General features: G+C 42.0%; 1 protein-coding gene across 1 annotated transcript in view; it reads left to right on the plus strand.

The window, feature by feature from the left end:
• Positions 1–454: 454 nt before the first annotated feature.
• Positions 455–27,241, plus strand: part of LOC124799867 — a 637,073-nt gene continuing 610,286 nt past the window's right edge. Inside the window, exon 1 of the mRNA XM_047262952.1 lies at positions 455–647. The gene's annotated coding sequence lies outside the window, so the exon portion shown is untranslated. The remainder of the gene's footprint in view (positions 648–27,241) is intronic.

Consider the following 27,241-nt stretch of genomic DNA (forward strand, 5'->3'; position numbering starts at 1 on the left):
CTCAGTACGGTAGCAGTCGTGAATTGCTTGCTAAAAAGTTTTGTAACACTGCTCGCATCTGTTACTCATTTATCATTTACTCTAATGCTATGTGCTCCTATTCATTTCTGCTTCTACCAGTTTCCTCCTTTACTATGTCCCATAGTGTCTATTTTATTATCTGATGGACCGTAAGAAAATAATAGGCCTATATTTGATTCTCTATTTATACAGGATATACAACTTAATAATTTATTACTATATGTTTGTGAACTAGTTCATGATTCGATGACAAATTGCTGTGACAGATCGGTGGCTACACCAGCAACAGCAGTACTTTTGCTTGCCGGACGAAAGGAGCAACGCCGACTTTCGCGAGCTTCCGCAGTCACTTCAACTATGTGTCTGCTGGCGCGCCAAGCGGCAACCTTCGGAACTGGCAACGGGACAGCGGGAACGCTAGTTCAGATGAACAGCGCTCGCTGACCGGACAAGTCGCTGGAACATCTGTCAGTTTATGTTTTGTGCTAAACTGTCGCTTGAGTAAATCGTGCGTTCGTTTTCACATAAATCCATAAGAGAACGAATTTGCTTTCCAGAACAGTACGTGTCATCGTGCGCCGTCTCTATTACTCCTCAACCAGTTGTTTTTCAGTGATTTTGTCAGAGTGAGTATTAATTTACTATTCTTTTTTCTACCAATACATGACGAAAATTATTGATTTTTACTTTAAAGATTGGAACTTTTTGTTTTCCCTCTTTTCGTGTTTCGTCATTTTTGATTTACTTCCGTCACCCACAAGATGCGACCGACAAAACTGTTGCCGAGTATGACAGCCAAGTTTCCAGTACTTTTGAGGGAAGCTTTTTTGCTAACTGTAGTGATACTGTCCTTTTCTGTTCAACTGCCACAACGTTACCCCCTGTACTTCGAGTCTATTTCTACTAGAGTGATATTTGCGCACTGTCTTGTTGGCAGCTTTGTTGCTGTTGTCGCTTAAATAAAAAGGCCTTCTTTCGGTAACAGACTTACGTTTATGTTTCATAGTTTTAGTGGAATAACAAAAGAAAAAAGCGTCAAATTATTGTGATCTGTGATCTATTTGGAGCGCAATGTTTGCGTGCTTATCATTGTTGAACGGATTTCGAAGTGCAGCGAGCAGTGCAGAAACCGTTCAACATCTTTCTAAAAGGGAAGTGCTTGGATATATACGTACAGGAATAAGTATAAGCTGAAACGAAAGTTAAACAACACTGCGACTGTTCATCGTTTGAAATTGTAGTACGTCAACTAACGGGAGACAACCCCCTGACGTTTGAAATTTTAGTGGCTTTGCTACTTCTTGTAAGCATGACAATTGAAGAATAGAACAGATTAATCTGTTTCATTTACTGCTCTTGTTTAAAACATTTTGTTGGAGGATACTACGGAGTCATTATGAAGTGCCCCCATTTCTTGCTTGTCGAGGAAACCTACCTGTGTGGTCTAGCACTGTTAGATTTTTCGCACCAGGCCTTAAAATATGTATTTCGTAGTAATTTAGCCACAATAAACGCGCTAACTTCAATTAATTGATTTCGACATTTTGACTGTTTGCTGCAGCTTCATTTGAAGCTAGTCCTGCATGGGGCTACTCCGTAGATTGTGTTGTAACTATCCCCCCACAAACAAGATATGTACTTCCACGGAAGATTGCTGTGATAAATGATTCTTTGGACTATTCCTAGTGACGCAATGTTGAGCTTTAGATGTGGACCGCAAATCTAGGATAAGGGACATTACCTGTCAAGTGTGAAACTTTTTGTGGGTATTAAACTGTACTTGAATATTTTCTCGACTCCGTGATGCGCCTCCATCAAAACACCAACTGGTTACTTTACGTACAACTTTTTCCACAGGTCGACGATCCTATGTGGTCACTTCCTATAATGACTAATATAAGAAGCGTGGGGATCGTTGTTCACTGACGGAAACCTTGTTTTCGCAGAGTAATCAAGGTACTAGATGTAGATGCTGCTGCAGTATACCTTTTTTTAATCTGAGAAAGGGGGTGGGGGGAGAATTGCCCATTTTAGGAGCGATGTTTTCCGTACTCATCGTTCAGACATGGTTTGTACTCTAGCTTTTGGTCCGGTTGACAAAAAACCATAAACAGCTGACTTGCGCGTATTTCAATGCTGACTAGCTGTGCCTCTGACGGGCAATCAGTTACTCACTTGGGAGTTGACGAGCTCTTTAGATGACATAGTGCATATGCACTATGTGACCAGGCCATAGTGGGGCAATATTCTGATCAAAATATTGGGAAACTAATGAATACAGTTGGTGATTCGTCGTTGACAGATGAGTGTCTCATGTGCTTTAGAACAACAACTTGGCTTTCGATCTGAATCCTTTACTTCTACGTCGATGGGTGGGGAATTTGATTTTCTCCCGACTGGCGAACCTATGTCGTTAACGATGGCAACATCACGTACAACTGCGTCCATAAAACAACAATGCACGTCACATTGACGTACAGATTACAAGTCCGCTTACGACGGTACTCGGACACATGACTGGTTACCCGCGAAACATGCTGGTACACACTGACAGACGTGTAGGCAGACGGAGCAGGCAGGTTTCTAGAATAAATTGTACAGGTCCTGTCTAAAGGTATTGTCTATTCATCTGCACAGACTTGCACTGTAAAACATAGAAATCTTTTAAAGGGTCGTTGGAACGCAACCTCGTAATCAACAAGTTAGTTTTGTAGTAGCCTATACTAATGTGATAATCCCACTACATTATTGTTTACTGCGGTCGCCATGATTCCGCACGAAGTATGTGATTTCATTGAACACCTGCCATACGGTATCGGTGGAAAGCAATAAACTAGCCAATTCAGTCGTTACGTTCATTTGTGCTCTCCATAGCACCAGAAATAGAACTCCAATAGAAAGTGAACTTGTCTAGAAAAAAATTTCCGAAAGACTAATTGTATGTATGTAATCCACGTTTTATATGTGTTTGTTCCACGGTTCCTCCTAGACCACTGAACCAATTTCAGCCCAAATTTGCTAAAAATATCCCTGTCAGGCAACAATCGTTGTGAGGGGTAAGAGCCACCTACCTGTCGTAGTTTCGGAGATATGACCTCATAAATGAGACGCGTGAAAAACTGCCGCTTCATGCATGACGTTTAGATTTATTACCTCTGTTCTACTAACTCTGTTCGCAACAAATTTCGCTTATAGTATCCATATATTACCGCTAAATGCACATACAAATTATATCACGGTACCACATACAATTCAGGAGATATGACCTCACGAACACGTAGACGCGTGAAAACTTACTTCTTTGATACCACCTCTTTTCGCAACACATTTTGCAAAAAGTATCCACACACGCTGCTGAGTGCACTTACAAAATTAAATCATTTTATTACACATATATCAGGCGACATGACGTCATAAACACTGAGATGCATGAAAAAATTCTGCATCGTGCATAAAGTGTTAATACATTTATGCTTTACTACCAAAGCACTGCTACAGTCGAGTCTACACAAGGAAATCCCTAACACCTGACAGCGCTTTTGACAGCCTTCAGCTGGGAAGCGCAAACGGCTGTGGGCGAAAACAATATCCGTCTACAGAGCTATGAAGAGGCGTTGCCACAGAGACGTTTACAAAATCGCGTTGTAGAGACGCGAAGCAACTGCGCCCAGCGTACAGAAACTGTAAGTTTCTAATAGAAAATTGGCAGAATGAATACCCGAGAAATGCCGGGTTTGTCGCCTAGTGTAATGACAAATCGTGCGGCTGTAAGTCTTTAACTGGACGCCGCTTCGGCCATTTACTTATAGGGGTGGGAAATACCGACCGGTTAAAACCGATAACGGTATTTTGATTCAGAATAACCCGTATTTTTCGGTATTTGTTTGTTCTCTGTTGTATCTGGTGTTTTTTAATTTTTACTAATAACTGACTAAAACAATCGAAATATCAATTACTCATAGCAGCAGTGCACAATTCTTCATTTTTTAAATAAGCTTTTTTTTTTAAAAAAAAAGGAGTAATTTTTATTTGTAAAATATTGCGTTATTAAAGAAAAGGGGAAAATAGATCAATGCTATTGTAACAACACCGTCGATAGAAACGAGCAACAAACGCATTGTGTAAGAACTGATATAGCACTGCTGAGACAATGATGTCCCTGTTGCCGTTAGTCGTGGCTTACGGTAAGCGTTTACGTGTGTTAGGCTAGCTCCCGCCTGATCGTCGGACATCCATTGTATTGCAGACCGGCACCAACCCTAGTCTCAAAATATTCTTACGAAGTGACGTAGCCATGAAGCACAATGCTTCATTTGCTTTAAGAAATTAAAAGATTTATCTGCCATATCTATGAAATAATAAAAGACGAAGACAATAGTGGTAACAGCAATAAATTAAAAACTCGCCAATTCATTCACAGTATACAATAAAAATGGAAAGTCACTGATTTGCTGCCCATGTCTACGTAATATCCCTTTATGTTTATCTGCTTGCAGCCATTGAAAACAAATTAACACGAGAAAGTGTTCACTCTTTAGCAGTGACTATTTGTTATGCCCAAATAGTGGTGTGATTCCCGATCACTACATTTTTTAGCAGAGTTTCAAAAAACTGGAATCAGTAGGAGGATACCAGTGACGTTTTTATAGTATTCAACCACTCATGACTTTTCGAGAAAAGCAGCGAACGATGGACGGACTACGTTTTCTTTCATTTGCCTCCTTGATTTAATATTTTATTTCTATGTAGCTTGAAATTAAGGGAGTCAAAATTTTTTCAATCTATGTTCGATTGTCTCACGGTTCTAGGCGTCCGGAACCGCGCGACTGCTACGGTCGCAGGTTCGAATCCTGCCTCGGGCATGGGTGTGTGTGATGTCCTTATGTTAGTTAGGTCTAAGTAGTTCTGAGCTCTAGGGGACTGATGACCACAGATGTTAAGTCCCATAGTGCTCAGAGCCATTTGAACCATTTTTATGTTCGATTTTTACCTTTTTTGCAGGGAATGGTAGGAATAAGAAACTGAAAATCGATTATTTCAGAAACTGATTATTTTGAGCGGTTTTAAGAGATAGGTTAAACTGGCGTGGAACAAAACCGATATAACACAAAACGGGTTGTTTCAGTAATAAAAGCCATCCTTACTTGCGTGTTCCTGGTCAACCCCTTTCACTCAGGCAGGGAAGGGGACCTGTAGCTTGACTTGGAATCGTAGCAACGTGTCGTTCCTAGCGAATACTCATATCACTGAGGTTCGAAGTCTAGGCACGCTCTTCACCACCAGATCACCACGCCCGACCTAATACTACATGAAAGTGGTGCACGATAAACTTTGAACCGTGGTCCCTCGTGGTCTCTGAATCGCGAGGTTGCGCAGTTGCAGGCCACTCGACTCATTTTCGGAACGATGGCTGTTCAGATTCCTTTCCGCTCATTGAGATTTTCTTTTGCGTTATTTCCATAAAATAGCAAAAGACAAATGCCGGAATCTTTCCTTTGAAAACAGCACGGCCGATTTCCGTTCCCATCTTTCCACAATCCGAACAAGTGCTCCCTCTCTGATAACCTGGTCGTCGATGGGACGTTGAACCCTGCGTTTGTTCTTTTTCTTCCTTCTTATCTCGGTCTAGTGATGCTCATTTAGGCTGTTTTCCCTACACCATAACTAGGAGTAGCCGGCACTGCATTTAAGGTCTTTCCACAGCCATATGAAAATACGAGAACGCGGCGTACAAAATCTGGAGCAGTCATAAAAATAAATGCATAGCTCAGGGACTTTGTAGTGGAGTGATATGAAGCGCACAGCTTCTTCGCCTTCAGGATTTTGTTTCCTGTAAACAGAAAATTTTTTAGAAAGAAGGGAAAAACCGAAGGTTGGTTTGAAGATCACAGTACTTTACTAGGCACGGTCCTACGGAAGATGGTACGCCGTTGATTTCCTCTGTCCTTTGCTTTGACTCTCCCCGTCAGTTGCAGCGTGGACTCTGAATTATGGTGCAACTTCGCATTTTTTCGCGAATCGTTTCACGGCACAATTAGTGCCTGGTATAGTTAGAAAGTAGACCTGGAAACTCAGTTAAAATAGGACTAAAATGTGTGATTGAAACCGAAAAAAGAGAACATACCAATTAACAGTTTTGTCATAGAACTGATAAATTAATTTCTGAATTTAGGGTAAATGAAGACAACTGGACGATCAGGAAAATAAATAAACAGAAGAGTAAAACTGGCTGGGAGTGCTTCCGATGTGCCCAGAACTGAGTTTGCCGTCAGAGTAAATTACAACCAGGTTCCGACTTATGGCAATGAGACGACTATTATTAATACGAAAACTATTCAGAAACAGAGAATTGCTAAACGAGTGTAGGAGATGCAAATGTTAGGAAATACTGGAAGACATACGAAAACAAATGACTCAGGCTTGGCATAATTATGATTGAAACGAAATGTAGCTAGGCGAATGCATAGCAGATAAACCAAGAAAGTTCTTTGATGGACTCCGTGCTCGACGACACCATGGAACGTGGCTAGATGACATGATAAAATACCCAGAAGTAACACACATTGCTATAGTTGAATGCATGGAGGAAGCCTTTATTCGTGGAGGCGTTAAGTGGCGGCGGCGGCGGCGGCGGCGGCTGCTGCTGCTGCTGCTGCTGATGATGATGATGATTATGATGTAACATTACCGACACACTCATTGTGTGAAAATGTCAAGTGAAGAGTGAAAATGGGAAAAGAGCCAAATCTGACATCTGGCAGGTGAATGGAAAAATCCGACAAATAAGAATAGGACTCACTCTCTGAAGGTTCTATACAACCTTAATAATGTATACATATAATAATTACAATAATAATAATAATTTCTCGTGGCTCAGTGGCCCGGCGCAAGTCTTTCTAATGGAGACACTTCGGCGACTTGAGCATCCATAACCTGCCCCAGCTATCCAACCGGGGAAAGGGAACCTGCAGTTTAGCGTGGAATCCGAACCACGTGTTGCTTCTGGCGACTCCTCACATCGCTGAGAGGTAAACGGCATGTTAAAACGAAGACTGAGAAATCCATGTTCCGACCGGGATTCGATCCCACGACCTCTCGGTATCCAGGCACACGCTTTACTGCTAGACCCCAAAGGCCCGACATCTATATAAACAATTCGTGTATAGGTTTTGATGAGTGAGTTTGCGAGTATCAAAATGTGTGACATATGTGGCTGTGTCTTTTGATTGCATTCACTTAGAAACTTAAATTATTTACACCGCCAACAGACTGTGGACCTTCGTATTTGACACAAATTTCAACCTGATACTTCCACTGGTTGTTGGGAAATGGAGGTCTGAACAATCCGACAAACATACGGACAACAAATGACAACAAATATTTTATATGATTTAATTATAAATTCACAATTTTCGGATTTTTCTTTTATTTGTACTGTAAAGTCTTACTTCTAGTCAAGTTTCGTGATTCTAGGTCAACGGGAAACACCCAATAGATCTTGCTGATTGAGTTTGCGAGTATCGAAATACGTGAGATAAATGGCCGTATCTTTTGACTGCATTGGTTTAGAAGCTTAAATTTGTTACAGCATCAAGGGATGATTGACATTAGCAGGTGACATAGATTTCAAGTTGATACTTCGACCTGTTCCTGAGAACAGTCGAACATACAGAACAAAGTGATCGTAAAAGGGTTCAGTTTTCACCAAAACAATGTGTCTCTGTTTGTATCCAAAAAATTGAGAAGGTATTCTGATACCACAGAATTACGCTGCTCACCGCACCACCTCAAAAACATAATGACATCGTATAAAATAAATACTTCATGGAGAACGTTCTAAGCGCCATACAACGAAACTGACTGGTTCTATTACCAACAAGAATGTTCTTACGAGATGATTGTTTCAAACAAGAAAACAGCAACCAGTCAGTGTTAATTATGCTGTTTATTTACGGAAATGGCACAGTTACCGGTTTTGAACCGACAGGTTTATCTCCAGACGGATGTTCACGTACATGGCATATTTGTTGTTTATATTGGCTGTTGGCTATTTTTTTTCCAACTACTACTGTAAACAAAAACAGATGCAATACAAACACGACCAGCCGTCTACAGGTAAACTTGTCGGTTCGAAAACGGCAGCGGCGCTATTTTGTGTAAATGAACAGTTATATGTACAGTAACTGGTTATTATTTTCTTCTTTACAAGAATAAACGTATATTTTGTGCACAACTACGGTCTCAGAACTGTCAGTTTTATACAAAACATCAGGAAGAAAGTGTTTGTTCCAAGTGCTATTAATAATGAGGAACTATGTTTTATTTGTGAGAGTACAAGTGCGGAAACAGAGCATTAGATTTTTAAGCAGTAGAACTCTAGACAACCAAAACCATTTCTCATATCTTTTAAATTTTGGAACTCCAGAGGAAAGCACAGATTGCCACAAAGACCATGCGCCATTCACTGACGCATATTTCAAAGATCTTCTCCATGGTATGGTACCTGGACCTAGTACAACGACATGCAACAGAGTACTGAGAACACAACATCGAAGACGCGTTATGTGAAAATATGGCACTTAGAACTTTTTCCATTTCCACTTTCCTAATGTTCTTTTCCTGATATCCTGGATCAGCAGTACAGAATTTGTTAACCGGTACTTGACTGATGGTTGTTTCGTATTTGTCTGACGGTTTGTTACGTTATACGGTGTTCGTGATTAAATTTAGCAATGTTAGGCTGCAATGGTTATGAAGAGAGTTGCACAAAATAGACCAGCATGGAATATTCCGTGGAATTAGTCTTCGGAGTGCAGACAACAGCAGGCCACAGACTTGGGCTTCGGCACACTGCACTAAAAGCCAATTCAGTGTCTCTTACCAATACGAAGAATTTGTAACGGCTCTGAACTTCCGTCTCAGCTGTGTACGCCAGGGATTACCACTACATTTTCATTTTCGCTGGAAAGTAATGAAAGGGACTGCGCTCCGATATGTAAAAGGGGCTGCAACCCGATATGTCGTATTTCTATCTTACTGAGACCCCTCTCAGAACCAAATAATGTTGTAAGACATCAGACACAAAAATCTATCAGAGATTCTTTAGTTCTCGCGCAGCACGTTCTTGTAACTGAAAATTACTTTCTCTCTGAGGAATGCAACCACAATATGCGGCATATTACTCTGTTGATAAAATCTACCTGGTTCATCAGCGACTGACTATGTCATCAAACAAAGTTTTGATAAGTTTCCTGCTAGTCATCGTTATGACGAGCAGGAAAGTTGAGACACTCCTTGCTTTAACACGGCTTATAAACAGAGAACATTCTCGTCCGTAAATGTCGGCAAGAAAGCCTACATTCACGTATATTGCGATATGTTTTATTGTTAAAAAAAACAACAAAAAAACGCAAACTGCGCATGAGAGATCACGACTCTTCGAATCTCCTTAGTGTGTTCATTGAGTATTTACTTCTCACAACCGACAACTAATCATTATGAACGATTCACTCCGTTTCTTGATGGCATAAATAAAAAACTAAACTCCACCCTGAACAGGCCATGAAGGCCCAAGGGTACTGACTGGCCGCCGTGTCATCCTCAGCTCATAGGTATTATCATTGGATTCGGATATGGAGGGGCATGCGGTCATCACACCGCTCTCCCGAGACAGGAGCCGCTACTTCTCAATCAAGTAGCTCCTCAGTATGCCTCAAAAGGGCCGAGTGCACCCCGCTTGCCAACAGCGCTCGGCAGACCGGATGGTCACCAATCCAGCCCGACAGCGCTTAACTTCTGTGATCTGACGGGAACCGGTGTTACCACTTCGGCAAGGCCATTTGCTTGTTGGCATAAATATTACATATTTTCCGTTAGTGGCCCAGTCTATAGATTTTTTATATTATTAGTAATTTTATTATTACTTTAGCTAATGAAGCATTGTGAAGTTGGCTGTAGAAACAGTTCAGGGCTTTGAGCATACCTCTTTCGTTCGACTTTACTTTTGGCACGTTAAAGTTATTGGTGAATTGCTTGCAGCCAGACGAACAGTTACAAGGAAATCTTAAAATATGACAAATATATTTTCATACCTTTTTAGCCATGAAGATAAACACATCAACTTCCCATTATTTTTATTGCAGTGCTATGTTGCTCGTTTGGTTCCGTAATAGAAATTTTTGATGAACAACTTCAGTGTTACGAGTATTTATGAAGTCTGGTAAGAAATAACCGAGTAAAAATGTATACAAAATTGAGCTTTTCCGTTGCTCATGTGTTAGACTGAACGACTTACCAACTGAAACTTAATGCAACTGTCGGTGGAAATAGACGTCGCCTATACAGGATTTAACTGATCAGTTATCTGAACTATTGCCTGTATAAATCAAGTTTATTGAGAGGTATGCCAAAGCTTATTTACAGAATGTTTCTCGTAAAACATTTACACTTTCAAATCCTTAATTCGTAAGGAATATTCATAATATGTTTGATACGGGATTTGTTTATGGAAAGAGTCATAAAAATGTTACAAGACAAAAGAACTAAAAGCGGGACTTGAGTAGTTGCTGTCCAACTCATCTTCGTCGAGCAGTCAACAGACTGTGCGAGGCTAAAAATGTGAATTGTTTCGAACACCTGCAATTAACAGAAGTCTATGAAAGATTTGACCTTCTAAGGAAGCCACACATAAGCACGCTAATCCGCTCAGTTCTTAAGTAGTGGTCCAATATTTTCGGTCCTCATCTACGGATTCTGACAGAATTCGATGAAGTTACTCAGGAACGCTCTGTTGGAATCGTAACAGATCGGTGTAGCCCATTCGGAAATGTAACGGAGATGTTCAGGGACTTGAAATAGGAATCGATAGAAGAAAGCGATGATGTTCTAGCGAAACCTTGATCTGTATATTTAGGGAATCGAGTTTCGAGTTACACGTCGCAACAGTTGCATTAGCTCTGTTGTGTATCTCGTATAGGGGCCGTGAGAATAAGATATAAGTCTGTATCTATACTTCGTGACGCAGGGTACTTTGTGTACCGCTAATGTTTTCCCCTTTTCCTGTTCCCGTGCCGAATAGCGTGCGAGAAGAACTTACACCTCCGTTTGAGATCGAACCACTCTTTTACCTTCACGGTTTTTGAGCAAGCAATATGTACGTAGGACACAATACATTGTTCGATTATTCTAGGAACGTACATTCTCAGAATATTAACAAGAAACCTGTGCGCGATGCTCTCTTGCATCGCCTACTGCTGGAGATGGATGAACATCAGATCAGAGAAGTAAGAGAACCCGCGGAGATATAACTTAGTCAGTTTAGCCTCGCACCATGCACAAGTTAAATTAGGAAGGATGTTACTAATATTGATACGAAATGCTCAAGTCCCCTTCGCCATTAACGATACACTGACTTACGGAAAGCGTGAGTAAAATGAAGTAGACTATTAGCAAAAAAGTACTAATTTTTGTAACCAAAACAGTAATCCAAATAGAGATTGAGGTTAGTCGAGGAAGAATTTTCTGTATTTTTTATAAATCGCATCGTAACACTTTCCACCTCTTACTACAGCAAGAGATACATGGCAGTGATTTATCAACTTCGTATAGGCCGTTCTTGATGAAAGCATTCATTTCGTTGAGAAAAGAATATAATTTGGTTGAAACACATTATCATATCGCGGCGATGCATATTTTGGTCTAGAGTAGCTTTAAATTCTTGGCACTGTGTCATCCAACCCGTCACCGACCAACGAGCTAATCCTACTTTTAAATGTTCTTCTTTACTCCATAATTTATCGTGAATTCTACGAAATAGTTACATAATAGAATTCTTATCGAGAACTGTTATTCCGCAAGCAAAAACATCTTAATTTTATTGAAACAAAAAACTTGATGCGTTAGCTGGGTATTTAATAGAGTAGCGGTAATACTGTTGGTTAATGTGTTAAAAGCAGCTTTTAACTGTTCCAGGTGTAAAAAGATTGTGAAAGCTTTTACGATGATGACAGGAGATATTTGAAGTGCATGGATCTAGAGCAGACTGTGTGTACAGGGCGAGTCCCATAGGACGTAACATCCGACTTATTTCGCGGGCGGCTAAAGATACCGAAACGAGATTTTTGACCAATGATAATACGCAGAGGTACACGTAATTTTGTTAACTCTTCTATGGAGGAGGATACCGATGCAAGTATATTTTTTAATGGAACTAAGTGCTTTTTAAAGACGTTCGACAGCGTTTTAAAAAGATGAGCTTGTAAATGATGGCGTTGGAACTTTCCGGACAAGTATGCAGCAAATGGGCTAAGGCTGAACGTCAGGGCGTTCGGAATACGCTGTTGTGGTGTAAAAAAGTAACTCGGAGCTAGGTATCTGAGCCAGCGCAAATAGCCATTCTGACCGCCTTGCCTTGCAGCTTTACATTCTTCTAGGCACGGCCGAACTAGGGATAAGGGCACACCATCAGGTAGGCCATGAGTCTCCTCCCCCCCTCCCCCCCTCCCCAACCCCTCCCCCCCCCCCCCCCCCCGACACACAGAACGTTTTACTACATGAGTTTGTATTTTTGCGTATATCATTTCCCAAGTTTCTTAGATAAGTTTCGGAAAACAAAAAGGCAAATTTCGGCTTTATGATTTTCCAATGGCGTCATCGGATGCGGTAGGAGATATCATGTGGTAAGCACACCGCTCTCCCGGTCTTTGTCGTGTTTATTGATCCTGGAATCGCTAATAATCGGTCGAGTAGCTCATCCCACGAGACTGAGTGCACCCTGTACCAGACCTTCCACCAAGGAATAATCTCTGGCAGTACCGGGAATCGAAGCCGAGTCTCCTGTGCTGACCACTCAGCTACGGAGGCTGACTTCCGGAAAATTAAGTTGCATGAAAACTGGTATGGCAGGAGCCGTAGGAAGTGGTAAAGTGCCGGCCCAACATTAATTCAGACATGTTTTGAAAACCAATTTATTAAAAATAAATTCCTGCTCAACATTTACAAAAAAAAAACATTTTTTTTTAAAAAAAAGCAACCATTTCAAAACCTTTGATTAAACATTAACCCTGATCCAATATTGATGGCAAATAGCAGTGATACAATGATGTCAAATTTAAGCTCAAGACAATTACGATATCAGTTAAAAAATTCAGCTGACATTAAAATTTAAATCCCCAAATCTATCTTAAAAATGCATATGGTAAACCCTTAAAGGAAGTTCATGATGATAAACTGACAATTAAAATCTCAAAACAATCTTCACATAAAATCAATTTAGCTACGAACTTAAAACACACAATAACAATAACAGTCGGATCCCTACTCAGAAGGTTTACGCATACAAATTTCACCCGTAGCACTATTTAAGATTTACCCAAGTACTGGACGGAAGTGCCAGGCAATTTCAAAACAAGCTTAGGCGCAGAGCGCCTTCAGAGGAACGCCAAATAAGGAGACGTGAGTTGCTCAGCTATAAAAGGTGATTATTTAACTCAAAGGTTACTGTGCTGCACTTGTTAGCCCTGTATTTAGCCATATTTTTAATTTTTCCTTTAAGAATGGTCCGTTTCCTGAGCGATTAAAGTACTCAGTAGTAAAGCCGCTTTATAAAAAGGGAGAAAGGGATAATGTAGATAATTTTAGACCTATTTCTTTGCCATCAGTGTTTGCAAACGTTTTTGAAAAGGCTGTGTATGTAAGGATAATTGATCATTTTATATCACACACTTTGCTATCAAATGTACAGTTCGGCTTTAGAAGTCGTTTAACAACTGAAAATGCTGTATTCTGTTTTCTTTGTGAGGTAGTGGATGGGCTAAACAAAGGGTTTCTAACGCTTGGCATATTTTTTGAGTTAACTAAGGAATTTGATTGTGTTGATCACGAAATATTGCTCCAGAAGTTGGACCATTACGGAATACGGGGAGTAGCTCACAGTTGGTTCACCTCTTACTTTAGCAACAGGCAGCAAAAGGTCATTATGCACAATGTTGATAACGGCTGTGATGTGGGGTCTGAGTGGGATACTGTCAAGTGGGGGTGCCCCTGTTTTATCTCCTACTTCAAGTTAGTGTACTTGCAATGCATTTCTGGCCATATGTAGATATGACATTCTCCTCTCTGTCATTGTTTCCTACAGTTTGTTTTGTGTCCCCGTCGCCACTGTTGTATCTTTTATGATAGGAATCAAGGGAGAGCACGTTGTTTGGTGGCCGGTATCCTCTTTCTACAACACAACTGCACACATGTATTAACACGGTTTTTTATTTACATAAACGAGAAGCTATTTAACTTTGAGTCCATATGTTATAGTACAAGCTCTTCACTAATAGTCCGCGCTAGCCTCACTGCTAGTGAAGTACAAGTCCGGCTATGTACTTTAATCTGGTCGCAATGGACTGACAGACACCAACTAGAATAGTGACTGAGCTAATGACTGAGACTGAGCTAGTGATGGAACCTGACTGAGACTGAGCCCTCCAGTCCGCGGCGGCGATCTAAATACTTGCGGTCGAGAGGGCGTTGGCGGCGCAATGCTTGCGAGTCTGTCTTTGGCCTCTCTCCTGATAGGCGCACTTGATCCATCGCCTACTATCGATGTTCTTGCTACATCTAGAGTGCTGACGATAGCGGGACTTGTACTTCACTAGCAGTGAGGCCACTGCGGACTATTAGTGAAGAGCTTGTACTAAAACATATGGACTCTTAAAGTTAAATAGCTTCTTGTTTATGTAAATAAAAAACCGTGTTAATACATGTGTGCAGTTGTGTTGTAGAAAGAGGAGACCGGTCACCAAACAACATGCTCTCCCTTGATTACTATCATACAACAGTGGCGACGGGGACACAAAACAAACTGTAGGAAACAATGACAGAGAGGATAAGGTCATATCGACATATGGCCGGAAATGCATTACAAGTACACAACTTGCAGGAGGAGATAAGAACTTTGACAGTGTACGTTTCAATGACTGATATAACGCATGAGAACAGGCCAGGCAAGTGGGAAGGTTCAGTCTATACTAGTGTTTTAGCTCCTTCCTCAAAAGGGCAGTCTGTCCCGTTAGCTGAGTGCCAGAGAGTCCGACCACCATACAGTGGACCCGGGTCAGATTCCCGGCCGACTCGGAGATTTTCTCCGCTCGGGGACTGGATGTTGTATTGCACTCATCACCATTTCATCATCATCAGTACCCAAGAAGCCCGGTGTGGCGTCACCTGCAAAGACTTGCAACTCGGAGGCCATACGATCATTTCATTTCAGTAAGCTGGAGCACTATCGTGTAGTAGCCGCATTACCTTTTCGTAACACCAAAGTACGTCTCCCAGAAGGAAAGGTAGGGCCGCCCACAAGAAGTGCAGATATGCTTCCCTGTGAGAGTTGTGGAAGGATGACTGGTCCCACGAGGGGGTCGCCTATAATCCCAGCCCACACATTTTCGCTCAACCAAGGGGTAGACTGGATGGCAGAAATCCGAGAACTGTTGTAGCCTTTGCTACGAATCAGCATAAAAAATATCGCCGCGGAGGCAAGTCCGTAGTAATAATGCCTGCACGCTTTGTGATATGGATAGTGGCGGTTATCGTGGAGAATGCTCCATACGGTCGTCTGGCTTAATCCATGCTGCCGGGCTAGCTGAGTGGTGCTGATACCGGAACCGCTGTCAAAAATCTTTTATCTCCACTTTCAACACGCCCGGGTTCCAGGGTTCGATTCCCGGCGGGGTCAGGGATTTTCTCTGCCTCGGGCATGGATGTATGTGATGTTCTTAGGTTCGTTAGGTTTAAGTAGTTCTAAGTTCTAGGGGACTGATGACCATCGATGTTAAGCCCCATAGTGCTCAGAGCCAATCCACTTTCAAGTGGGTGTACCGCAACTGGAACGCATTTAGCACCATATGTTTTTTGCTCCTTACCATGTCAGGGATCGTTTCCTGCTGTTTGTACCCATTTAGCAAAATCACCTGTTATATGTTATTGCTATTGCAACAGGCACGCTAGAAAGTGGGAGTGACAGCAAATTATATTTGCAGGGAGGAGAAATTAAGCAACTGTGACTCCCCATTAGAACGCAACCCTGGATGCTTGCCTCATTTCTTGGATAGTTCTGGGAAATAATTCAGTGCCAACATTAAGCAGCGTAATATCACTGTACTCATCTACTTGAGAATTGCAGGCGGTTAAAAAACGTTGATCCATTTAAATAACTATACTGCGTCAACATCACGGTCGATGCAACGGTCTACGCGAGTCGTCTTGCGTTAATTGAGGGCAATGGCGCAGCTGAGAGAGACAATGGACTCGTATTTGGATAGACAGCGGTTCAAATCCCAGTCATGCCACACTGATTACGGTTTCCGTTGTTTCACTAAATCGTTTTCGGCAAATTCTGCGATGATTCCTTCGAGAAGGACACAGCCGTTATCCATTTGGATCTTCTGTTCCGTCTCTAGCGACATTGCCGTCGACGGACGTTTTATCCTGATCTCCCTCTCTTCTTTCCTTCTTTGTATATAGGGTGTACAAGGAGGAATAGTCAATATTCAGGGATGTGGCAGGAACGATCATTCGATGCAAAGAAGTCTAGTAAACATGGCCTCTAAAATGCATTCCTTTAAGAACTATGAGCACTTGTTTATCTTCACTACTGTGAAACACATTTCTTCTACTGAGCCTGCCGCTGTGGTCGAACGGTTCTAGACGCTTCAGTCCGGAACCACGAGGCTGCTACGGTCGCAGGTTCGAATCCTGCCTGGGGTATGGATGTGTGTGATGTCCTTAGGTTAGTTAGGTTTAAGTAGTTCTAAGTCTAGGGGACTGATGACCTCAGCTGTTAAGTTCCATAGTTCTTAGAGGCATTTGAACCATTTTCTTCTACTGAGCAAGTGCTCATAGCTCTTGAAGATAGACGTTTTAGAGGCCATGTTTACTAGACTTCTTTGTTTCGAATGTTCGATCCTGTCATATCACGAATCTTGACGAATCCTACTGTGGCACCCTGAAGAGAAATGTTGCCGTCGGAAAGCACCATGGAAGATATTTGCGCTGTTCTTCACTTCTCGTCTTTCGCAGCATTCTGGAGAACGACAGTTCAGTCCAATTTTAGGCTTTCCGTAGTTTCCCTAAATTATCCAAGGCAAATGCCGGTGCTGTTCCTTTGAAAACGAAACGGCTGACTGCCTTCCCTATTCTTCCGCAATCCGAGCTTATGCAGTGACTGTGATGACGTCTTTGTCGGCAGGGAGTTAAACACCACTCTTCCCTTCTTCCGTCCTGTGAAGGCTCCCGAGAAGCTTGCCGTGTCCTACCGCTACAGAGCTAGGTGTTGCGGCAGAACGGCGCTGTTTGCCATCGAGTTGCGACCCACCACCGTGGCGTGGGCATCGCTGGTGGTCGTGGGCGTGGCGTGCGCAGCGGGCGCGAGCAGGCCGCGTGTCACACAACAGACACAACACCGCTGCCTGTACAGCTGCCTTACTGCCGGAACACGCAGCAGGAGCAGCCACAGCTATTTCCCTCGTTGCGCGTGCCTGTTCACTTTATCAATTTGTCTGTCGAAGGGAGGGTACTTGGGATGGCTGTAACCTCTACCACGTAAAAATGCACCCTAAATATGTTAGCGGTCCGTTTGGTACTATAATTTTAGCTTTTAAACTGCACTTTGCTTTACAGCCTTGGCCTGTTATCACCTAACTGAAGCTTCGGCACGGACTGCTCCTCGTACTTGGCACTGTCGTCTGTAGAAGTGCAAGTGCTGAACTGTCCCAACCAAGTTCGTCACACAGGAAATGGGATCTAAGATAACACAGTTCTGGCAAAAAATAACTCTGTTCTCAAATTTGTTTCCCCTCAGTGCCGCACTACGCACCCTATACTCGTATCAATTTCACAGCCAAATCACTCGAGTCTGTCGATTGCTTTCTCATGGGAGTTATCAAGATCTTTGTGATCTAGTCAATACCACGCAGTAGATACATATTAATAAAACTTTCATTCTGATAGCAGATAGGATTGACGAAGGAAATAGAGAAGATCCAAATAAGGGCAGCGCGTTTCGTTGCTGGTTCATTTCGTAAGGGCGAGAGCGTCATGGAGATGCTCTTCAAATTCCAGTGGCGTACACTGGAAGAGGCGTTCTGCATCACGATACGGTTTAATTTTAACGTTCAGAGGGCGTACTTTCCTAGAGCAGTCAGCCAATATGTTGTTTCTTTGTACATGTTATATCTCACGAAGCCCATGAAGGTAGAGAGACTCGAGCTCACTCGAAGACTTAGCAGCAGTCGTTTTTCCCGCGAACCATTCGCGACTAGAACAGGAAAAGTACATACAAGCTTGCGGACTATATTTGTAGATGTAGATAACACGCATGAATTGTCTTAAACCGTGCACCGGACGTAGCGTTTGCACCATTACGCGGTACAAAACGCACCACCAAATACGCTGGTATCCAAAATTAAAGCAACAAAAGGAAATTTTGTAAGGGTGCTTTTATTTTGCCACAAAACAGTATAAACAGGTGATACTAAACTGAAAACAATGCAAAGAGTACAGAACGTAAACAACTGCAACAAGTATATCAGAAGACAAAAATTTTCTTCGTTTTTTCCAACTTAACGGATTTGCACACAGCCGGTTAATGTACCGTGAATGATGTCATCAAACTTACGTTGAGGTAATAACGCCCATTCTTCCCGCAGAGCTGCTAGTAAGTCTTGGAGAGTAGTTCGTGGATGGTGACGTGATGCAACCCGTCTCCCAAGTGCACCCCAGATGTGCTCTACGAAATTCAAATTGGGAGAGCGAGTAGGTCACGCCATGCGTGCGATATCTTTCGTTTCCAAGAAAACTTCAACTACCTGTGCTCTATCGTCCGAAGTACCGGCCCACAGCACCTCGCAGTAACCGCACATGAGGTCCCAAGATCTCGTCACAATACCTGACAGGAATTAATCCCTACCGATTTACCCATACAATTTCATGATGATGTGCTCTAGTGATCGACATAATTCATGCTCACAGGATTAGCGATCTTCTTCGATATCGGTCTCTTTCACAGTGATTCTTCCACGTTCCCTCCAGATATGAATCCACCGACAATCACTCTCCATACCAAATCGGGACTCATCTGCGAAGAGAACATTGTCCCACTGCTCGACAGTCCAGGTGGCGTGTGAACGACCCAACTCTAGACGTTGCCTTCTGTGAGGACGCGTCAGAGGTACACATACAGCATGTATCCGACAGTAAAGGCCGCTCTGCCGAAGTTTTATGTACACCGTTTACCTCGATACAACACGTCCAGTGGATGCTGGGAGCTCAGATGCCAGCTGTCGTGCAGTACTAAGGCGATATCGTCGTGGCAAATACGGAACGATACAGCCAAATAACGGTCCTCTATTTCTGATGTCATAAGTGGTCGGCGCTGGCCTGGTCTTCGGAATACAGTTTCGGTCTCTCTAAACTTTCGCCACATCCGAGAAACAACAGAACGATTCACATTAAGCTGTCAGGCCACATCAATTTGCGACTGCCTTGCTTCCACTCTTCCTATGGCAATCCATCGCAGAGCGCCTGGCAGGCGTCAGTGACTGTCTACACAGCGACTGTGGATGTGCGACTACACGGCAAACGCCACGCCGTTTGATAGGAGCCCTAACGTATGAAATGATGATGATGATAACACAACACTCAGTATCTGAGCGGAGAAAATCTCCAACCTAGCCTTAGGATTGACATTCTGTCGCGCTGACCACTCAGCTACCGGGGGCGGACAACCCTGACGTCATCGTTGGTGTGGTTGTCCATTGACCGGAATGCCATCTTCCGTACAGAAAGCGATCGTAGCGACATCTGTGATTATATCGCGAATTAGACGCAGGACGGGGAAATAGCGGTTTGTTGTCTTAATTTTGGACACCAATGTAATTGCTTTTTTACCACTCAACTACATGTTTTAATTTCACGTCCCGCCCCGTGTACCGCCGAACGAGAGAGGTTTTCATCGCTCAATATCGAGGGATCCCAACACTCATTCCGCGGCAACCGCCACCGATTGTGCCGCCAAAGACACAAACGCATCGGTAGCGGCGGACTGTTGATACGTACGATACGCAGTTTCCAAATTTTCGAGTAAAATCTGTTTCAATTTCTTTGATTTTTACTTTAGCACTTTTATTTTGTCAAATGACTTCTGCTTTCGGTCCTAAGTAAAGACGCTCTGTGAAAACCGAATTTTATCTTCGGATGTCGTATGGGTTGTCGATTAATAGATACCTAACCCTGAAGTATCGAGCTAATGCAGCGTTTGGCAAAATCAGAACATTAGTTCTAGATCCGCGCCAAGGTTAACGGCGGATTCTAGTGGCAAAAGCCGGAAATCCTGGTTGAGGTGTCGTTGCATAAGTCGGTAACGTGTTCTTGCTGGAAACGTCGAACTTGATAACACGCATCAGTGGTATAATGGTACGAACGGAAATTTTTAAAAAACCAATTCGAAATTGAAATTTAAGATACCGTTGATCAGAGCTATCTTCTGTTCATCGCTCTTTGGGGAAGGATAAATGATAGTTGCAAGAAGTGTGAGGATCAAAAGGAGGCTATATCACACATTACATCAGGATGTGAAAGGCGGCATCGGCCGAAATATTTGAAAGGCATGATGTCACCAAAATAATCCATCAGAAGTTCGCACAGCGGCATCAATGAAACAATTTCCTGCAGGCTATAGATACGACCCTCTCGCTGTAGTAGAAATAAAAAAATGAAATTATAACATTATTATTATTATTATTATTATTATTGTGGTCGTTCTACGGACATATCCACAGGATGAATGAAAACAGAATTTCAAAGCTAATTCGTAAAGCCATCAACTCAGGCAGGGGAAGAACAAAATGGATAAAAGAAGTTGAAGAGGACCTCAGACAAACACACATAACAATAAACGATGCATAAAATAGAACTGAATTCAGGAACATCATCAAAAAACATAAATTTGACACCACAACACAGAAGAGACCAGCATGCAAATCGACAGCGGAGCGAAAGAAACAACACAGTGAACACATGAAGAGATTCTGGCTCAGAAAAAAACATAAACAATCATCATAAAGGAATTCAAGTTCAAACGCTCTCTTTAAATGGGAATAATCGAGAATAAAAATAATAATTGTGGTCGTGGTGTTCTATCGGATAGAGCACTAGATTCCTTCGAGGTCCCAGGTCCAATCCCAGAAAGAGCCGAGGATTTTTCCTCGTTCCAGTCCTTCCACTCAGCATGATATCAAACGGTATCCGGGGATCTTTCCCGGGAGTAATAGGCTGCCGGGGCGATGGACCCGCCATCCTCCCTCTCCTAGCGCCGCGGCGAAGAGATGCTGCACTCCACCTGCAGGCACGGCAGGTCACGGGCTGTGCTCCACAGACTTTACTTTTACCTGTCACTATTGTTACTGTCATTGTTCCTTTCCGAAGGAACTTGATATATTGTAGCGATACTCGTATTTGGTGGCAGTTTAGCAAACTAAAGAAGAGACTGGAACGCAGTATCTAGACTTCTAGTCTACCGGCTTAGCCTGTTGCGCAGAGGACGTTTGTCGACGGTTGACACTCTCATACGGTATTCAACAGCCCGTAAAACTTTGAACCTCGGTTTCTCCAAGACCCTCGAGAAGCGAATCGCGCTAGAGTAGCGTTTGCTTCACCCCGTACGAACTGTGTTGTTGTGGCCTTCAGTCTAGAGACTGGTCTGATGCAGCTCTCAATGCTACTCAATCCTGTGCAAGCCTCTTCATCTCCGGATAAGCACTGCAACCTACATCCTTCTGACTCTGTCTCCGTATACGATTTTTACCCTCCACGCTGCCCTCCAATACTAAATTGGTGGTCCCTTGATGCCTCAGAACATGTCCTACCAACCGATCGCTTCTTTTAGTCAAGTTGTGCCACAATTTCCTTTTGTCCCCAATTTTGTTCAGTACCTCCTCATTAGTTATGTGATCTACCCATCTGATCTTCAGCATTCTTCTGTAGCACCACATCTCGAAACCTTCTATTCTGTTCTTGTCTAAACTATTTATCTTCCATGTTTCACATCCATACACGGCTACACTCCATACTAATACTTTTAGAAAAGACGTCGTGACTTTTACATCTATACTCGATGTTAAGAAATTTCTCTTTTACAGAAATGCTTTCCTTGCCCTAGCCTGTCTGCATTTTATAACCTCTCTACTTCGACCCTCATAAGTTATTTTGCTCCCCATGTAGCAAGTCTCTTACTACTTCAAGTGTCTCATTTCCTGATCTCATTTCCTCAGCATCACCTGATTTAATTCAGCTACATTCTATTAGCCTTGTTTGGTTTTTGTGATGTTAATCTTATATCCGCCGTTCAAGACGCTGTCCATTCCGTTCAACTGCTCTTCCAGGTCCTTTTCTGTCTCTGACAGAATTACAATGTCATCGGCGAACCTCAAAGTTTTTATTTCTTCTCCATGGATTTTAATACCTACTCCGAACTTTTCTTTTGTTTCCTTTGCTGCTTGCTCAATATACAGATTGAATAACATCGGGGATAGGCTACAACCCTGTCTCACTCCCTTCCCAACCACTGCTTCTCTTTCACGCCCCTCAATTCTTATAACTGCCATCTGATTTCTGTACAAATTGTAAATAGCCTTTCGCTCCCTGTATTTTAACCCTGCCGCCTTCAGAATTTGAAAGAGAGTATTCCAGTCAACATTGTCAAAAGTTCTCTAAGTCTATAAATGCTAAAAACGAAGGTTTGCCTTTCCTTAACCTATCTTCTAAGATAAGTCGTAGGGTCAGTATTGCCTCATGTGCACCAACATTTTTACGGAATCCGAACTGATCTTCCCCAAGGTCCGCTTCTACCAATTTTTTTCCATTCGTCTGTCAAGAATTCGTGACAGCTGATAGTTCGATAATTTTCACACCTGTCAAAACCTGCTTTTTTTGAGCTACAACCGTACAAAAGATGAGCAAAATCGACGACCCGTCGGGTGTACACTGTCCTTGTCGGACAAGATTGTTCTGCCCCAGCGCATGTAGTCAGTCGTCACAACCGAACTTAGCGCTGCTTCCGAATACACTTGAAACGCCGCGACTCCGATTACACTGCGCGCGTCTTACCCGCGCTTGCTCACCACCTCCTGTTGTAACGTCCGGGTTTCCCACCAGCTCCACTTTACCGTCTGCAGCCATGTTGCTTTCTCTCTCGTTGCTGCAATTTCCGCCCACCTTGCTGACCCATCTTGTGCCCTTTGCTCTTGCTGTTTACGGATGTTAACAAATGCTTTACAGATACCTCCAGATACTTCGCGGATTTAAAGATAAAATCGTTCTAGTTAAAGACACAGATGCCCGCTTGTTACGTCGGGCAAGCGTGGGGAAAGATGTGGATCGTCTCCATGTAGAAGAAGTAACTCCGGCATTCGTCTGAAGTGATTTAGTGAAACCACGGGAAATCTAAAGCAGGGTAGGTAGTAAGGGTGTAAGTAAAGCTGTTTAGGTTTTTATGCTAGTACCGCCATGTAGCGCTCTATATGAAAATCACTGACTGTGCTGTGTGCAGTCTGTGGCTGGTTGGCATTTTTGGAACATTCGCTATTGTAGTGTTGGGCAGTTGGATATGTGAACAGCGCGTAGCGTTGCGCAGTTGGAGGTGAGCCGCCAGTAACGGTGGATGTAAGGATATATATATATATATATATATATATACTATGACTTTTGAACACTATTAAGGTAAATACATTGTTTGTTCTCTATCAAAATCTTTCATTTACTAACTATGCCTATCAGTAGTTAGTGCCTTCAGTAGTTAGAATCTTTTATTTAGCTGGCAGTATTGGCGCTCGCTGTATTGCAGTAGTTCGAGTAACGAAGATTTTTGTGAGGTAAGTGATTCATGAAAGTTATAGGTTATTGTTAGTCAGGGCCATTCTTATGTAGGGATTGTTGAATGTCAGATTGCGTTGCGCTAAAAATATTGTGTCAGTTTAATGTTGATCAGAATAAGTAAAGAGAGAAATGTCTGAGTACGTTCAGTTCTGCTCAGCTGTTTGAAAATCAAATAATGTAAGAGGTTTATCAGCACAGTCATTCATAAATTTTTTTAAGGGGACGTTTCAAGGGGTACTACTATCGACAGTGGTGTGACGTAGTCCGTCGTACCTCTTGTAACTGTTTTATTTTTTATAAAGGTCTCCCATTCGTAACTTTCGTGTGTATATGCATTGTATTGTGAAAGTTCTTTCAAGTGAACAATGCAAGTGGTATGCTTACATAAACGCTGTCTGATGAAATCCATCTGAAATCGTGTAACTCTACGCTAATCAACTACCGCTAAAATAAAAAACCTAAAACAAAATACTAAAGAATCTGTCAAGTGAAACTCTGTATTATGCAATGCAGTGAACAGTGCTACAATAAGTGACGTCACAGTATGTATCTTGCATTTCTAACACACACAACTAACAGAGTAAAAATCCTGCATAATATTACAAGCTGAACTTCGAAAGAATAAATGCCCAAAATGCTTCTGTTAAAATGCTCTGGAAATTTACTTACCCAAACTGACTAAGCAAAATTCCGAATATTGGGTGACACATACGCGAACATGTAACACAGCACTGCAAGCGAGAGAGTGTTTGACAAAAGAAATGAGATATGAACTAAACTTTAACGGAAGTGGCCCTGACGATAATCTGTTTGACTGCAAATAATCTTACTGTGTCCTAACAGTGATGTTCAACTGGTCCTAACAAACTTTCATGAATTACCTTGTGGCAACGAGAACTCCATACTGGTCGAACGTGGTGAATGTTAGAATGCAGTACAGCAGGAAATCAGCTAAATAAAACGTTGCCCAAATACAATTCAGAGAAAAGCAAACAGCGTTATGCTTTGAGCGTTAAGATACTGTGTTCCGTTAACTGCAATGTGTTGACATTCGATTAGAAAATAATACTTTACTAATCGGACAGTGAAAGAAACTGAACATACTGAATGATATATACGAGACTATAATTTAAAAAAACTGTATTATGAAACTGATTTTTAACGATTACAACGAACTTTACAAAATTCAGTTCACTTCCTATAAAAAATATGAAGCTTTGCTATGTAACTCGTTAATGAAATGGTAAAGGAGTGGTGGATATATGAGTGAGTCCAAGCCATGTCAGTAGATAATTTTGTTTAATCTCGCCTCGACAATCACAAACGAAACAATCCGAACCAATAAATAAAATTCATACCGAAAATTTGTCTTTCTCAAAATCATTAGAAATTTCGCGCGAGCAAGCAATTCAGCGGCAACATTACCAGCCGTTACGAAACCATATTTGCAAAACCAACATCCTCTGCGTCTGCATCTCAGTGTTCTTATAGTTTTGTTTCCCGAACTGCTCAGCAGCGTTGACCGAAACCAGACTTTTTTGACTGTGTGGGTCATCTCACACTCTTAGAAAAACTTAGGTTTTATGGAACTGAAGGTTATACACACAGCTCGTTTGAATCATACTTAATGAACAGAAAGCAGAAAGTTGTGCTGAATAGCACTAATAATGTTGAGAGGGTGGAAAATTCTAGTGAATGGGGAGTTACCACAAAGGGAGTCCCACACAGTTCAATTTTAGGTCTTCTGCTGTTCCTTATTCATGTGAATGACCTCCCACTTGACGTTCAGCAAGCGGAACTAGTACTTTTTGCAGATGATACGAGCGTTATAGTAAGTCCCATTCCAGAAAAAGCAGTTGGAGATATTGTTAAGGATGTCTTGCAAAGAATTATTAAGTGGTTCTCAGAAAATGGACTCTTCCTTAATTTTGAAAAAACTCACTATATCCAGTTCTGTGCACCGAATAGAGTCATACCGACAATTGATGTAGCATATGAACAGGGCTCTGTTAAAGGGGTAGATTTCTCCAAATTTTTGGGTGTTCACATTCATGACAACTTGAACTGGAAGAAGCATATTACTGAGCTTATCAAACAACTAAGTTCAGCTTCTTTCGCTCTTCGTATAATCGCTAGTCTTGGTAATAAACAGATCAGTCTCCCGACGTACTTTGCACATTTCCACTCAATAATATCTTATGGAATAGTTTTATGGGGTAACTCACTACTTAGACATAAAGTATTGATTGCACAAAAGAGAGCAGTGAGAGTAATTAGTGGTGTTCAGCGAAGGACGTCATGTAGGCACCTTTTCAAGGAGTTACGTATTTTAACTGCACCATCAGAGTGCATATATTCGCTAATGAAATTCGTTACAATGGTTCAAATGGCTCTGAGCACTATGTGACTTAACTTCTGAGGTCATCAGTCCCCTAGACTTAGGACTACTTAAACCTAACTAACCTAAGGACATCACACACATCCATGCCCGAGGCAGGATTCGAACCTGCGACCGTAGCGGTCGCGCGGTTCCAGAATGTAGCGCCTAGAACCGCTTGGCCACTCCGTCCGGCGAAATTCGTTACAAATAATCCATCTCAATTCGCGAAGAACAGTGATGTTCATACATACAACACTAGACGGAAAAATGACCTTTCCTATCCTTTATGAAGCTATCAGTTCTCAAAAAGGAGTACATTATTCAGCAACAATCTTTCATCATTTGCCCAAGTATTAAATCTAGCTTAAAATCATTTCTTTTGGACAACTCCTTCTACTCCATGGACGAGTTTCTGTTTCAGAAATGGTAAAAAAAGAAAATTGTACCTCTAAAGGTAGTTGCAAATGTAGAACTAAAAATTTCAGCAATATTAATATTAGCACTATTCATGTGTGTATATATGTCTTGTAATCTGACTTGTTCCACATCATATCGATATGATACGGAACATGACATAACTAAAACTAAACTAAAACTTACTACACACGAATGCTACATTGGTAACGACAGTACTACTAGCAACCAAAGATCACTTTCTTTGTATTCAGAACCTCTGTGGGTAGCATACGAACTATTAAAGACATCTGTCTGAAAAATATCAAGTATACAAATATGAAATATGATTCATCAAATTAAAAGAGAAATCACATCACTGTCATCGACTACTAAATATATGCGAGAGACCTTACATCATCTTACACCCTTAACGCATCGCTGGTTCTCCGTATCATTTGGAGCTGAGCGCACCTTTTCTGACAGAAGGCACTGTCTTGCTTGAGTATTGTTCATCAGTCTGGGATC

Source organism: Schistocerca piceifrons, chromosome 1 (genome assembly GCF_021461385.2).
Source record: "Schistocerca piceifrons isolate TAMUIC-IGC-003096 chromosome 1, iqSchPice1.1, whole genome shotgun sequence".
Taxonomy (NCBI): domain Eukaryota; kingdom Metazoa; phylum Arthropoda; class Insecta; order Orthoptera; family Acrididae; genus Schistocerca; species Schistocerca piceifrons.